Raw genomic sequence first — 13507 nt, 5'->3', positions numbered from 1 at the left:
ATTATGTAAATTGAAACTAAGCATTTAGCAGGAAATTTAAAGCATACAATAGAGCACACACGCACACAGACACACAGAGTGTCTGTTCTGGTTGCCATAAAATATTCAAGAGCACTTTATCAAAGGCGACGACGCGCATACGAGGTCCTGTCAAAAGGAAGGATTTCTATTTTGTTGTTTTCTGTAGCGCGTGGCACACACAAACAGACGCACAATACGTGAGCGTAAGCCCCTACAGGGGCGGGCAAAAACACGCGCAAATCTGCTCACAAATCCCAAAGCACAACACACACACACACAGACCAGACACACGCACACACTGACACACAGGTAGTCAACCACAGCGTACATTTGAAAATAAATAGAAAGCAGACAGCGGCGGGGAATATTTAGATTGAGCCGAGGGCCACTATTCGGGAGCGGCGCCTATTTGAGCTAGGGGTGACTAAAACTGGGTCTGCACAAGGGGAACTGCGACTGAGGGTCGCCTATTATTTCCGCCCCGAGGTGCTTCATCAAACATGAATTGGACACAGGAAAACAGGAACGTGTACACAGCACCTCTCGTTGCCCCGTATTCAACTTGCCCAATTGTGGTCTGTGCAGGGAAAATGTCAAGCGTCGCCCTTTTTTTGAGAAATTGAACAGACAGTGATTAATTGAGCTGTTGTTTAACTATTTAAATTCCAAGATGATATACGAGCCGACATATTTTTAATCTGTAAAATTCAGAGAAAACTCGTTAATGCAGCGCTTATTTATTGGCTGCAAGGCCCGTCAACACTTGCAAAAATATTAAATAAAAAAATGAGAAAATATACACTGGAGACTTAAACAAATAGGCCAAGAGGTCTGCCAGCGGGCCTCCTTTATGCTGTCATGCAAATATTGGCTGAATTACGCCTCGGGAGCTATTGTCTCTGGCCGGGAATCGTATTCATAAATAAAGTCATTACGCACTTTTCTGCCTCAGCCCGAAAAGGCTTGGCCGGACAATGTAGACGCAAATATTTGCATATCATGTGCGAAGGGCCCCAGCTTCAAAAAAAAAAAAAAGTAAAGAAATTCCCGTCGAAAGGGTAAACACAGTAGCACAGACAGCCCAAGAGTCCGTCCTACTTGCTGCCTCGTCTTGCGGCACGCACAGGTAACGCGATACTTTTGACTCGTTTGTCGGCTCCTCGAGTCGTCGGTGCCAGGTAGCCTACAAATTATGTGTTAACAACATTTGGTGACACGCCCACTGCCCGCATATGCAGCTCAGCTCAGCCCGGTCTGGCTCGGCTCGAGGAGTGAATCCAACTAATTGGGAATTCAGCGATAATGATAACTGAGCCCGACGAGCTGTAAGCCGCTTAAGATTGACCCTCAAGAGCCTCGCTTGACTGTTGATAATGTCAGTCTAAGGTAAGCGCCTACCTGAACTACCTGTCTTGTTTGTGCTCGTTTACACCTCATAATGCTGATATAGTAGAGCCAGCCTATTCATAACTCAACGATTAAGCCGCAGATTTTAATATGAAGTGCTCGAAATGAAGAAATTGTTAACAGAAGTTCGACATAGAAAATAAATTCAGTGCTAAGACGGATTTTAAGAATTGGTTATTATTAAAAGCATAACCAAGTGTCATACTACAGCTGTAAGGTTATTTTATTGGCTGTTAAGAGATGTAAAAATAAGACGCTCAACATTTAATACAAGCAAAAACAAAAACTGGTAGCAGCTTGGGAGTTGTTCAATCAGTTTTAAAAGAAAGCTTTTTTATTGGGCTTATATTTGCAACAAGTTCGAATGAATTTAATGAAAGAAAAGTTTTCAAGAAGTAATAGACTAAGACAAATTATTTTTATTAAGCAATCGAAAGGCAAATGCTTTTAATATGCTGATTATTATTTTTCAATAATATATTTATATGGACATAAATAAGTGAGCTTTAACATTAAATAAATCTGGATATAGAATAGTATATTAAATATTTATTCAAACGAGCTTGTATTATTTTCCAGTTAGGCTGTATAATCTATTTAGCAAAATATTTGTAGTTACAACTAAAACAAAGCTCATTACTAATATGATTATTTATAATTTGGGAATATATTTGCCTGCATACCAAGCCGATTATCATTATAAGCTCATTAACTAACGCCCTTCGCGGCATTGAATGTGTTCTCTCTCCCAGTCTCACTTCTTGCTCGCTCCCTTTTTGCGTGTGCTGTAATCACAATTTGTTTGATCAAAACGAGACTTAAGCTACCATATTCGAACAGAGCAATTAAATTGGAATGAAAACCAAGGAACAGCAGCTCGTGAGCTACGCCTTCGTTTAGCTTGTGCCGCCACTTAACTGCCTTCCTGGAAGCTGTTTTCTGGAAATTAACTTTTTTTCTTCTGTAACAGTTGCCGATGCGAACGCCTGCAAGGTGTTGACTAGAGGTAATAACACCTTAATTAAATTTGCAGACAGCTCGCAATGGGCAAAGCAAAAGAAAATGGGCAAATATTTTGCGTGTGTCTGGCAAATGCCTTCGAGTGCCATTAGGGCCAAGAGAGCTTCAACAGAACTTGGCCAATTGCTGATTACATTGTTTCAGCAATCGAATTAAGTAATTTTTCGTGTGTTGTATTTGTGTTGCGTTTTACATGCAATGCTTAAGGAACCACAAACTACATGCATCGATTTGAAAGGTTTCGGAAGAAGCTATAGAAATTTCAAATTTTTGCCAATAAGAAATGTTTGTTGTTTTGTTTTGTTTTCGTCGTCTCTTTGTTGTTGAGTGTTGTTGAATCAAGCATGAAATGTGTCCAAAAATAAAAAAAACAAAATAAGCATGCATATGACAGCTCGCCTAAAAGATTCCCTGTAAATATAGTGGGTTATCACAAATATATATTTAACGATTAGCGGGGGGGTGTTATGGAAAACTGATGCCATTTTAAACGGGAGCCTAAAATATATTCCCCAATTTGATATATATATAACTGTTATACAGAAAACCGCATAGTATCGTCAATCTATTTTTTTTCTACAAAAGGCGAAACGCAAATGCAGTCTGTTATAATTTTCTTCTGACTAAAGTCTACCAATAAGCACATACCAAATTTTCTAAACTAGTCTCGGAGATCATAAAGACTATCAAAGAGAAGTCTTTAGATGCTGATCTTTATAGATTATCGACTGTTGCCACACATACAAAATACCCTTTCTAGACATTATGCATGGGTGCAGGGTTAAAAGAAAATAGAGAACTTGGGGCTATCCCAAGTGCAGCAACAAATTGGAAGAGCTGCTGGCAGTGTGCCCAAACAATAACAATAACAAAAACAATAACAAAAAGAATAACAACAACAACAACAACAAGAGCAACAGCTATGACTGCAACTGTCTGCCTGTTTGTCTGTCTGCCTGTCTGTGGCGCCCTTTCACATTGCCCCCGTTGCACGTTGCCACCTTCCGCCGCTGGCAGGCCGCACTTCCGGCATGGCCGTCGTCGTTGACGTCGCGTCGCGTCGCATCGCAAAAAGTGCAATGTACTAAAATTGAATTTAAACAAAAAGAAAATGCACAAAGCAAGCAAAAGTAGAACGCTCTGTCGATGCGGCAGGGGTGAGCGATGGGAGGCGTTTGCGAATTGAAAAAGTGACTTGCCTCGCCTCGCCTCGAATCAATACGAATGCGAATGCATTTGCCACGCAACGAAGGGGCGACTGTTTCCATGCACAAGTTAAAAAGGCCATTCAACTTGTGCAACAGCAACATTCACGTGTGTGGCTGCGGCATGCGGCATGCTGCATGCGGGGGTTGCATTCGGTTCGGGTCGCATTGTGTAACTAGCATCAAGGTTAAATATTTGCATTTTTATAGAGCATTTTGTTTGCATTCCATTTAGCAGAGTGATTTTATTTGTATTTATTTTTTCCCTGCTGTAGCTGCTGCACTCTCAACATGCCGCACTCTTAATGCCCCCAAAAGCCCCGAACACTAATTTAATTGAAAATCGAATCCTGTGGCAATACGGCAACAATTAATTGCCTGGCATTGCAGCAACATATAAAAATAAACGATGTCACATCAAGCAAAGTACACCAATGGGAATTAATATGTTACCTAAATAAATATATAAATGTTTTACAGCTGTTGGAAAATGTTAAATAAAGCTGAATTTATTTAATTCCAGGAAAATGCTGAACTGTCATCAATTCGGATTGTTTTCGGGTAAGCCGCTTACGAAAGCTCCAGTTTTATATGGTTAATATTCAAGAATTTTAATTATTTTTATGCGCATTTCGTAAATTATTTATTACGAGTTGTTTGGTGCACAAAAATACTTTAAGAGCTGCAACAGTCTATTGCAGTCCAAACTATAATGGCAAGGAAATACCTATTCTTATATCCCTAATTGACAAATTTCTTGTTTGTTTTACTCATTGAAAATGGCTAAAAAGAGTTTTGTGCAACTATATGTAAAAGGCAGACGGAAGCATCTTTGAGCCCATAAAGTATATATGTCCTTGATCAGCATCAATAGCCGAGTCAAATTAGCCATGCCTGTCTGTCTGTCTGTTCGTCCATCTATCTGTATGAACACTTCGATATCAGAACCCTATAAGAGCTTGAGACTTGAAAACGTAGGTCCTTTGAGTGCTCGCGCAGTACTAGTTTGTTTCTGCTAATCGATAACTTGCCCGTTTCCAAGAAATCGATAAAAAACGATTTCGATATTCTGTTTTTTCGTTTGAATCTCTCAGTTAGTATTGGTATAAAAAGGTTCTGGGTAACCCCTTATCGGGAACCCCCAAATGGCGCACTTCCACTTTTTGGTTTATGTCCCAAGCTTGATTTACTCACATTTCTAAAGCTTCTTTCTCTTCTAAATCACAACATGTTTTATGTGGTACATTTATCCCAGGCTTAGCACAAGCTAAGAACTAACATTTTTGCGCTGTCCTTTGGCAATTCCAATGATTATCTGCAGTGGTGCACTTCTTCGGCAGCTTCTTCCGCACTCCTGTAGCTTTTTTCACTCTCTCTCCTTTTCGCTTTCTCTCTCTTACTCTCTTTTTCTCACAGCTTTGTTATTTGGCCACGTATTTATGCGCAGTCACGCTGTTGCTGTCACTTCTTCTTTATTCTTCTTCCTTTGTTGTTGTTGCGGCTGTTCTGAATGAATTTTACATTTTTATAGCACCCGAGTTCAGTTTATTTTTTGTATTGTTTCATCTGAGGGGTGCCTGAGGGGGCACCTGAGTTGTGCCTGAATTTGTGTGTATGTGTCGCAACCACTCATATTTTTTTTTTTTAATTTCTTTGTACAGATTTATCACAAGTATTGCCGCACTCAGGTTGCCATTTGTCGTCACCAGCCGTACACCCCTGCCCCCTCTTTCGCTCTTCCTCTCTTCCACTCTTCGTTATTGCCACCCTGCTGTAGAGTACAATAAAAAGGATGCGACGCGCGAGCGCACATAAATATCACATGTGAATTGTGCCTGCCTGGCAAAAGGATGCTGGGTTAGACGCACACACACACATACACATACTAATATATATATTTGTGTGTGTATTACTATATAGGCAGCATATCCTTAAATACAACCGCAGAGCCGGCAAAGAGGGCAATCACCCGGCACAGAGACTTTGCCTTTGCCTTTGGCTCTGGTCACACTATGATTTCTTGCTTAGGGTTGCAATTTCTATTGATTTTCATTTGTTTGCTATGATTTTTGCAGTTTCTTTCGTTCATGTAGCGCAGTGTTAATTTTGTGCCCATCCAAGCTCTTGTCTTTGTCTTTGGGGCAAAACTTTAGCGACCCGCAGCTTTCATTTGCCTCAGCTGCAGCTGCAGCTGCTGGCAATTTGTTGCAAGTGCCACTTGGCGAATAAATAAACTTCGAGTCGAGTTGTGGCTGCTGCTGCATATTTTCCATTTGACACAATATGCAGATTAGCTGCTAATGCCGGCTGCCATCTCAAGCTGCCGCTGCTGCAGCCACTTAAGTGTGATTGATTGTCGAGTGGATGCGCCCTGGCCAGCCCAGGCTCCACACTCCGCACTTCTCCACTCGCCATTCGGGGCAAACAAAGAGTCGCAGAGAAATGCTGCCAAAAATATGCGAACTGAGCGTAGTTTAAAAACTCACAAAGGAAACAATAATTAATTACAATATGAGTTTTAGGAGCAAAGTTTAAATATTTGCTAAGCTTAAGCTTCGAAGCAATGTTGAGCTAGCTCGGTGAACCAATTCTCAGCTTGTTCATTGAATAACAAATCAAAAGATTATTTAGCATGAAGCTTGAGATACGAACAACTTCGCTTAGTTCTAGTTAATAAACAGAAATCTATTATAATGGCTTATAATTTTCCCTAATGATTTGCAGCTATATTTTATTCAAATGCACGCTAAGATGTAGTTTTTAGATAGCGTATATAATAATTTGAGGAAGTTCCTCAACTGGAGCCGTAGCCTGATTTAGCTCAACAAAAATTATATACATTTTTTTTGTACCGTGTTTCTAAACCTTCAAACTGAGGTACTCAATGCTTCGCCAGCAAGCACTTGGGATTCTTTTTATAAATAAATCAATTTCTCAAACATTTCACAAGTTTATTACGTAATTCCAAGGAAAATGTTTGGGAACTGGTTAAGGAATTTGCTAACGAACCATTTTTAAGTCGTTCTCAATATTAAAATTTCAGATTAAAAAGTATTTCAGGCTTTAAATCTTCACTACTTAAATAAAAAAAGTTATAGTTAAATATTATATATTTCTCTTCCAATCGAATTTACATTCAGTTTGCAATCTTAGGAAACTAACAATAATTTACCCAACTATTTTTTTATATTAATTTCCACTGGATACCCTCCAAAATATAAAAAAGTTTGTCAATTTACAAACTTCAAGTTTTTTATGCATTTTTGTTTGGAAATTATAAAATCTTCTTTTGCTCGGAGCGTTGCAAATTGCGTGCGGGTCTTGCGTTTAATTGCTGTTGCCAGCTAATAAATTTTAATTGTCGTCAATTAGCAGCGGAATGCAGTGGAAAATGTATTTACAAAAAAAAATAAAAAAAAAAAAAGAATGGATGGCAATGCGAATTGGGGGTGTTCGACTCTTTGTGAGGCCTTCGTTAGCATTTAAAGCGCTTCCAGAGCGGAAGTTGCCAATGCAAATATTATGAAATTCCATTAGAAAACCAAACAAAAATCAAGCAAAATAAATATATTGCATGCTTCAAACTGAGCAAATGCCATGAGACACATTTCTAAAATGCCGATCTTAAGAGTAACCCAGTCAATTTGAAGAATGGGAATTGAGATCCGGCCACTGAGAACATGCGGCTCACATGTGTGGACAACGCAGCGGCCGAGACGAATGCATTAAGCGGAATTTTCATTCATAAAGATTCAATTTTATTTCGCCAGCCTCAAAGGCGAGCACAAGGCGCACAGAAGGCGTGCAGGCCAAAAAAAAAAAAAAAAACAGCAAGACCAAAAGACAGGCAAACAAAGATTTATTGGCATTAAATATGGCCAGCCCTTGGAATATCCAAGCGAAATACCGATACGGCCGTCTGTCAAACAGCACATAAAATTGAAACTTCAGACAAATAAATAAATGAATATGTATGCATCTGGCGGCGGGGCATGGGCATGTAATGAATGAAAAATATGCTAAAGAAAATCTTACAATACGCAATTCTAATTATAATATATTATATCCTATTATATTGCCACGCCTTTAAACACGAAGGTAAAAGCGGGCAATGAGGTTTGATTTTTACCGTATATAAAATAAATTAGTTTATTCTTATTATAATGAACTTTAGTTTTTTACTTACGAAATATTATAATGAATTATTTTTCAATAATAATATATATCCTTTGTCAAAATTATTCAGAGGTTGTCTTTATTTTGATATGAACACATTTAAATGATTTAAAAATTGACGAAAAACTCACAATTTTTTTAATTTAAAAAAAGGAATTAAACTTATTCTTCTCTTTTAATAAAGTTGAAAATTTCATAATTTGGGTAGATACCCACAAAAATTATGCCCCGCCAGATTTTACAAATTCTTAAAAAGTCTAGTAATAAAAATTGTTTAAACATTTTGCACACACGAACTCGTCGCATGCAAATTTTTAACGTGCATCTCGAAATTCTGCTTCGAGGTCACACAAATAAATTGTATATTTTGCAAAATGTAAACAATAATAAAAAGAAAATTACATTTTCTATATAAGATTTCCAGCAGAACAAATGCCTGAGACGTGCGTAGAGCGAAGCAGAAGGAAAAACAGCGACGCAGAGCTAAACTTTGGGTTAGGGTTCAAACAAATTGCATTTGCGGCTTGACTTGTCGCTGTGAGTGGAAAATTGCGTATCATATAACTGAATTTGATATAGACAATTAGAGGCAGACTGAGGCGGACTGAAGAGCAGCAAAAAAATGAAAGAATTAACTGCGGCATCAATGATAATTATTTTATGGCAGAGGCTGCGGCACCCAGAAGGAAGTCGGCAATCTATGGGGATGGGCATATTTTGCATAAACATAATTTTTTATTTGCCGTTTTTTTTTCTACTTTTCTATATTTTGCTTTCAATTTGACCGCAAAGGCGCAGGCAAACCCAATCAATAGTTATGACCCAATATTTCACGTGTTTCTCTTCTTTCTTCTCTTTTTTTTTTCGACCCGATCAATGAAATTCTTTTTGTGTAACGTCCAGTTCCGACCGCAATAAGTCAAATACGAGGCCAGCGAGCTTTATTATGCCAGGTTGCCAACCGCAGCGAAGAGGTCTCTTCACGAAGAGGCCTCTTCAAAAGAACAGCATCAACCACTGCGATCGGCGACGGCGGCGGCGGCGGCAACTTGGCGTCTTTGGCTCAGACCGTAGCAATGCAGCAGATAAGTCAATTATATTGACTTGGTCGAGAACTACAGCAACGAGAGGAAATATCAAAGCTCTGAGGTGGCAAGAAGTTTTAGGCTTGTTTTTGTTGCTTTTGCTGTCTGAAATATTCCCACACCGTTGAAAGCCCCCTCAGCGCATTGGCGGTTGGTTGGTGGATGTGGACCAAGGCGATAACATCAACACAACTGCCAATGGCTGTCAATGGTCCAAAGCGGTGCACAGTGGAGCAAGCATGAATGAAAAGGGTTGATAGAAAAGTGTGGTCATAGAGCAAGCAATTGGATATATTTTCTATAATTCTCTTAATGTTTTTTATGTTATTCAAAACATAAACCTAAAAAATTGCCTATTAGCTAGGTTATTATTAATGCCAAGCGTCGCTTAAAATCTAAGATACCTTTCTTCTAGCTGGAAATCTATTGCGCATAAAATATGCAAATGACCAAAACTCTTCTTTTTTATTATGTTTATTTAATTTAAAATTTTTGAATTTCTCAGAAAAATTCCCAATTTTTTTAAAATGTTGCTTTATTTACGCTTATCAAACTTTTCCAAGGTTTAAAATAAAACAGTTTTTCTCTAAAAAACTGTTAAAATCAAAGCGTTTGAATTTGCCAATTCTTTAAAACTAGATAATATACATATTAATAAAAAATATATATACGTATATTTATATATATCTTATCGATGTCAGTTGAAAATACCAACTAATATCAAAAATATTACAAAAATCGAAAAGCTTCGTCTGGTACTTAAGTCCCCAACCCACGCGTTGCTTGTTTGCAAAGATTAAGACACTTGTCTGGCATTTTATTTATTCATTTTTAAGTGGAACAATTTTTCTTTAGCCTTTACACCCAATCTCGCACCACTGTGCACCAGAGTCTTGTGCCACACTTTGCTCATGCTTCACTGTCTGTTGCTCAGACGCGGCTTTATTATTTTCTGACTGGCACGTAGATTTATGTATATATTATTTTGTTTTTTTTTTTTTTTTTCGTAAAGCATCTTCGTAACGCTTTGAGGCTTTGTCTTTTCTTTTTTTATGGTTTATTTATTTTCTTATTTTCGCCCCAAAGTGTAGACGCAATTTACTGATTACATTATTGCTGGCAAATTGCTAGATTAAAGTTGCTGTTGTTGTTGCTGTTATTATTGACTCTTGAATTATAGTTATTAGTTTCTTCATCTTATTTTTTTTATATAAGTTTTTCAATCAAACGAAATTTTTGACAAACAATTTGCGCAGCGATTTTTGGGCTTTATTAAGGTTCAAGCAGTTTATAAAAAAAAATGATTTATAGGATTTTTAGCAATGTTCGAAAATTCGAAAATTCGAAATTTCCAAAACATTCCAGACACAAAAATTCGTTTGATTTCAATAATTTCGCCATTTGTTCAGACAGTTGAGGAGCGCTTGCTCTCTCTCTCTTTCTCTCCCTCTCTTTGAAGCCACTTATAAAGACAGCGACAAAAGCAAACATGAAAGCAAATAACAAAAAACCGGCAAGAAAAGCTAAGCAAAAGCAAAATGCCAAGAACAAGTGCAGAGCACATGGCCGCAACCGAGGCAGCACGAGGAAGCAGCAGCAGGGGGAACAGCAGCAGAAGCAGGGCAAAAGTGCCAGAGAGTGAAGGTAGAGAGCGCAGGACGTCAAGTCTGCAAAGCATTCGCAACTCTCTGGAATGAGAAATGCGCAAAAAGCACCCCAACAAAAAAAAGTACACACTCACACCCACGCACACACACACACATGTGCATGTGCGTAGTACTCGTAGAAATTTTGCAGACAGTGCTGCCAATTCCTTTGCATAGTACGAATACTACAAATGGAGTATTTCGACTAGCTGATAAGCGCGGCAGCCGGGTCGTGGGGAGGGTCCTGCTTTCCTGTGGGGAGGTTGCCCTCGGCTATCCGGTCGCACATTATTGTAGCGTCAGACGTGGTGGGACATTTGGGGGGCAGGCGAGCGGAATCGATCGATTTTTCATGCCTGCCGCCAAGAGGGGGGCACACAAAAAACTGCTGCATACGCACAGGAGCAGAGCCCAGAACTGTGTGGGGCTGCCAAATTGAGAGAGAGAGAAAGAGAAAGCGAGAGCAAGAGAAGCGAGTCGAGAGCCCCAACGCGCGCTCTCTGTGCATGTGTGTGTGTGTGTGTGTGCGACGTGTGTGTATATGTCTAAGGTGTGTTAACCTCAACTACGCGCGCACACACACACACACAAACGAACACACACACCCGCACTAAATAAAACAGAGCGTTAACAAATTTGATATCATTTTTTGGCACGCTTGCTACAGGTAACAAAAATATTTAAAATTCAAATAAATAAATTTATTTTAAGCGCCAACTAAAAAAAATAACTACTCTAAATTTAAGCTGCTGCTGAAAAGTTTTAAATTATTTAAACAAATTATTGTGCAACTTTGCTTTGCAGTTGGAATCGCGCCGAGACTTTTGTACTTCACTTTCACTTTGTGGTATTATTGAACAAAAAACAAAAAAAAAACATATATGTACTTTGTTTTTATTGCTTACTTTGTTTTGAATCCTTTTTGCCGAAATACCAACAACAGCTACTAATCCGAAAATTATTGATTTTCATGTGGTGCTTGGAATTTTTTACTTCTTTTTTTTGTTTGCTGCTGCCTCTTCTCAACTGTGTGCAGCTTTCTACGCGGCGAGTTTTTCTGTCGCTTTTCCGATTGCTTTGTTTAGTTTGCAATCACTGGAAATCACACTGGCTGGCACATTTTTCACAATAAACGACACTTGCTACATATACAAATCCAAACACATATATATATATATAATTATTTATATTTGGGATTTGATTTCGCATTTGCAGTTAAAATATTTAATTTGTATTATTTTTGCGCCACATTCAGAAACATGAATTATTTTTGCATTTTGTTTAACAATTTCTCACTGTGCTCATTTGCTGGCACACACAAGCACACGCACACACATGCACACACACTCGCGCACACGCGACGCGACATACGCACACACACACACAGGCACACACATAAGTTTCGCTTTGCGCCTATGTACTATGCATGTGGAGCGACGGCGGGCAGAGAGCAGCGGTACGGCCCGTGTCTGTATATCCTTTGCATTCAGTCGGTGCGCGCTAATGCTGAGCTCTAGAAGCCAAACTTTTGACTATCCGACACCGTTGTCCTGTCACAAGCAACTCAATCGACACAATGAGCGGCCAGCAGTCTGGAAAAGTCCTCAGAGCCGATGAAAATTGTGAAAATCTTCAACTGCCTAGGCTAAACGGAAAATTTCCCACCACCAAAATGTGCAGCGAGAGCGTATTGGAATATATTCGAAATGAGCGAGCTGAGCAGAGAGCGAGAGACCGGGCTAGCTAGACGACGAAGGAGAGAGAGAGAGAGAGAGAGCGAGGGATAGAAAGGGAGCGAGAGAGCGCGCGCACGGCCCATCATCTGTTTGCTGGTCTTTGGACATCCTTAGAGGCGCACATCCTGCTGTTATTCACAGTTGGGTCTCATGCCAACCGCAGATGAAACTTCCTGACTTCCTACATTTCGTTTATACCACTTAGACTTAGACTCTCAGCTTTAGCCTATGCAATGTCCTTCTTCTTCTTCATCTTTTACTTCGTGTTGTTGTCGTTTATCTGTATTTGTGTAATATCCTGCATTTTCATGAGTTTCCGCTAGAACATGAGGTTCCAGATATTATTTATTTTTGTTAGTTACTTTTATTAAAATTTGTTAGCCAGCTGCATTTGATAACTTTGAAGGGTTGCCAGTTAAATGTTCTGGTGTGAAAATTCTCCAACTTCGCCAATTAGTAAGTGTTGCTTAGGTAGGGCAGTTCGAAAAGTAAACAAACTTGATAAAGTAAATTGAATGGTGTTAAAATATCAGAACTTTTTGGACTTTCCTAACGAGTTGTGAAAGTTATGGCAAATAAAACAAATTGCTGCTGAGCACATGTTTTGTTTAATATTTGTTGAGCTATAAAACATGGATAACAAGTTCTTTGATTACTTTTTTTTTATGTACATATAATCAGCTCAGAATACTGGCAATATTTATTATGAAAATTATGTAAAATAGGCATACAAATAAATGAGAAACTAATCACAGTTTAAATATGTTCAAACATAATAAAAACTAAGTCAAAATAAAATGAAAATAATTAAAGCAAAATTATGAAAAACTTTATTTTAAAAAGTTTTTTTAATTAAATATTTATTTTTATTATTGCTTATTTATGTATTTATTTTAAACACTTTTAATAGTTACTATCAACATAATTCATATAATTATTTTGATTAATTATTATTATATATCCTTTTTAGATTTGTTATGTCTTTAATAATTTCAAGCATATCCTCACCATTATCTAATAAATGATATTCTAAAATTGTTGAATATTAGGTTTAGATTTTAGAAGCATGTCTTCATAAAAAATTTATCAACTCTAATTTTAATTTTGTCTAGGTAACTTAGTTATACGAAATTCTTATACGATTATCCTGTACGTATCCTTTACTAACTAGAATTGCTAACTGCTTTGACAAGACACACACACACACAGGC

At 38.2% G+C, this 13507-nt stretch overlaps 2 protein-coding genes across 17 annotated transcripts in view; one reads left to right on the top strand and one right to left on the bottom strand.

The window, feature by feature from the left end:
• The window catches only part of LOC26531773 (uncharacterized), a 255554-nt gene that overhangs the window by 184047 nt on the left and 58000 nt on the right, over window positions 1-13507 (top strand). For 5 of the 8 annotated variants that reach the window (XR_011416678.1, XR_004304676.2, XR_011416677.1 and 2 more), the window contains one exon: window positions 4177-4214. The exons of the other annotated variants lie outside the window; for them this stretch is intronic. The gene's annotated coding sequence lies outside the window, so the exon portion shown is untranslated. The remainder of the gene's footprint in view (window positions 1-4176; window positions 4215-13507) is intronic. 8 annotated transcript variants of the gene reach the window in all.
• The window catches only part of CadN (neural cadherin), a 182174-nt gene that overhangs the window by 126489 nt on the left and 42178 nt on the right, over window positions 1-13507 (bottom strand). For 4 of the 9 annotated variants that reach the window (XM_032438472.2, XM_032438474.2, XM_032438477.2 and 1 more), the window contains exon 1: window positions 11466-12873. The exons of 1 other annotated variant lie outside the window; for it this stretch is intronic. The gene's annotated coding sequence lies outside the window, so the exon portion shown is untranslated. Of the gene's footprint in view, window positions 1-11465; window positions 12874-13507 lie in introns of those variants that run through there. 4 more of the 9 variants (XM_032438473.2, XM_032438476.2, XM_032438478.2 and 1 more) reach the window with 2 other exon arrangements.

Source organism: Drosophila virilis, chromosome 4 (assembly GCF_030788295.1).
Source record: "Drosophila virilis strain 15010-1051.87 chromosome 4, Dvir_AGI_RSII-ME, whole genome shotgun sequence".
Taxonomy (NCBI): domain Eukaryota; kingdom Metazoa; phylum Arthropoda; class Insecta; order Diptera; family Drosophilidae; genus Drosophila; species Drosophila virilis.
This window is presented reverse-complemented; position numbering and strand designations above follow the sequence as displayed.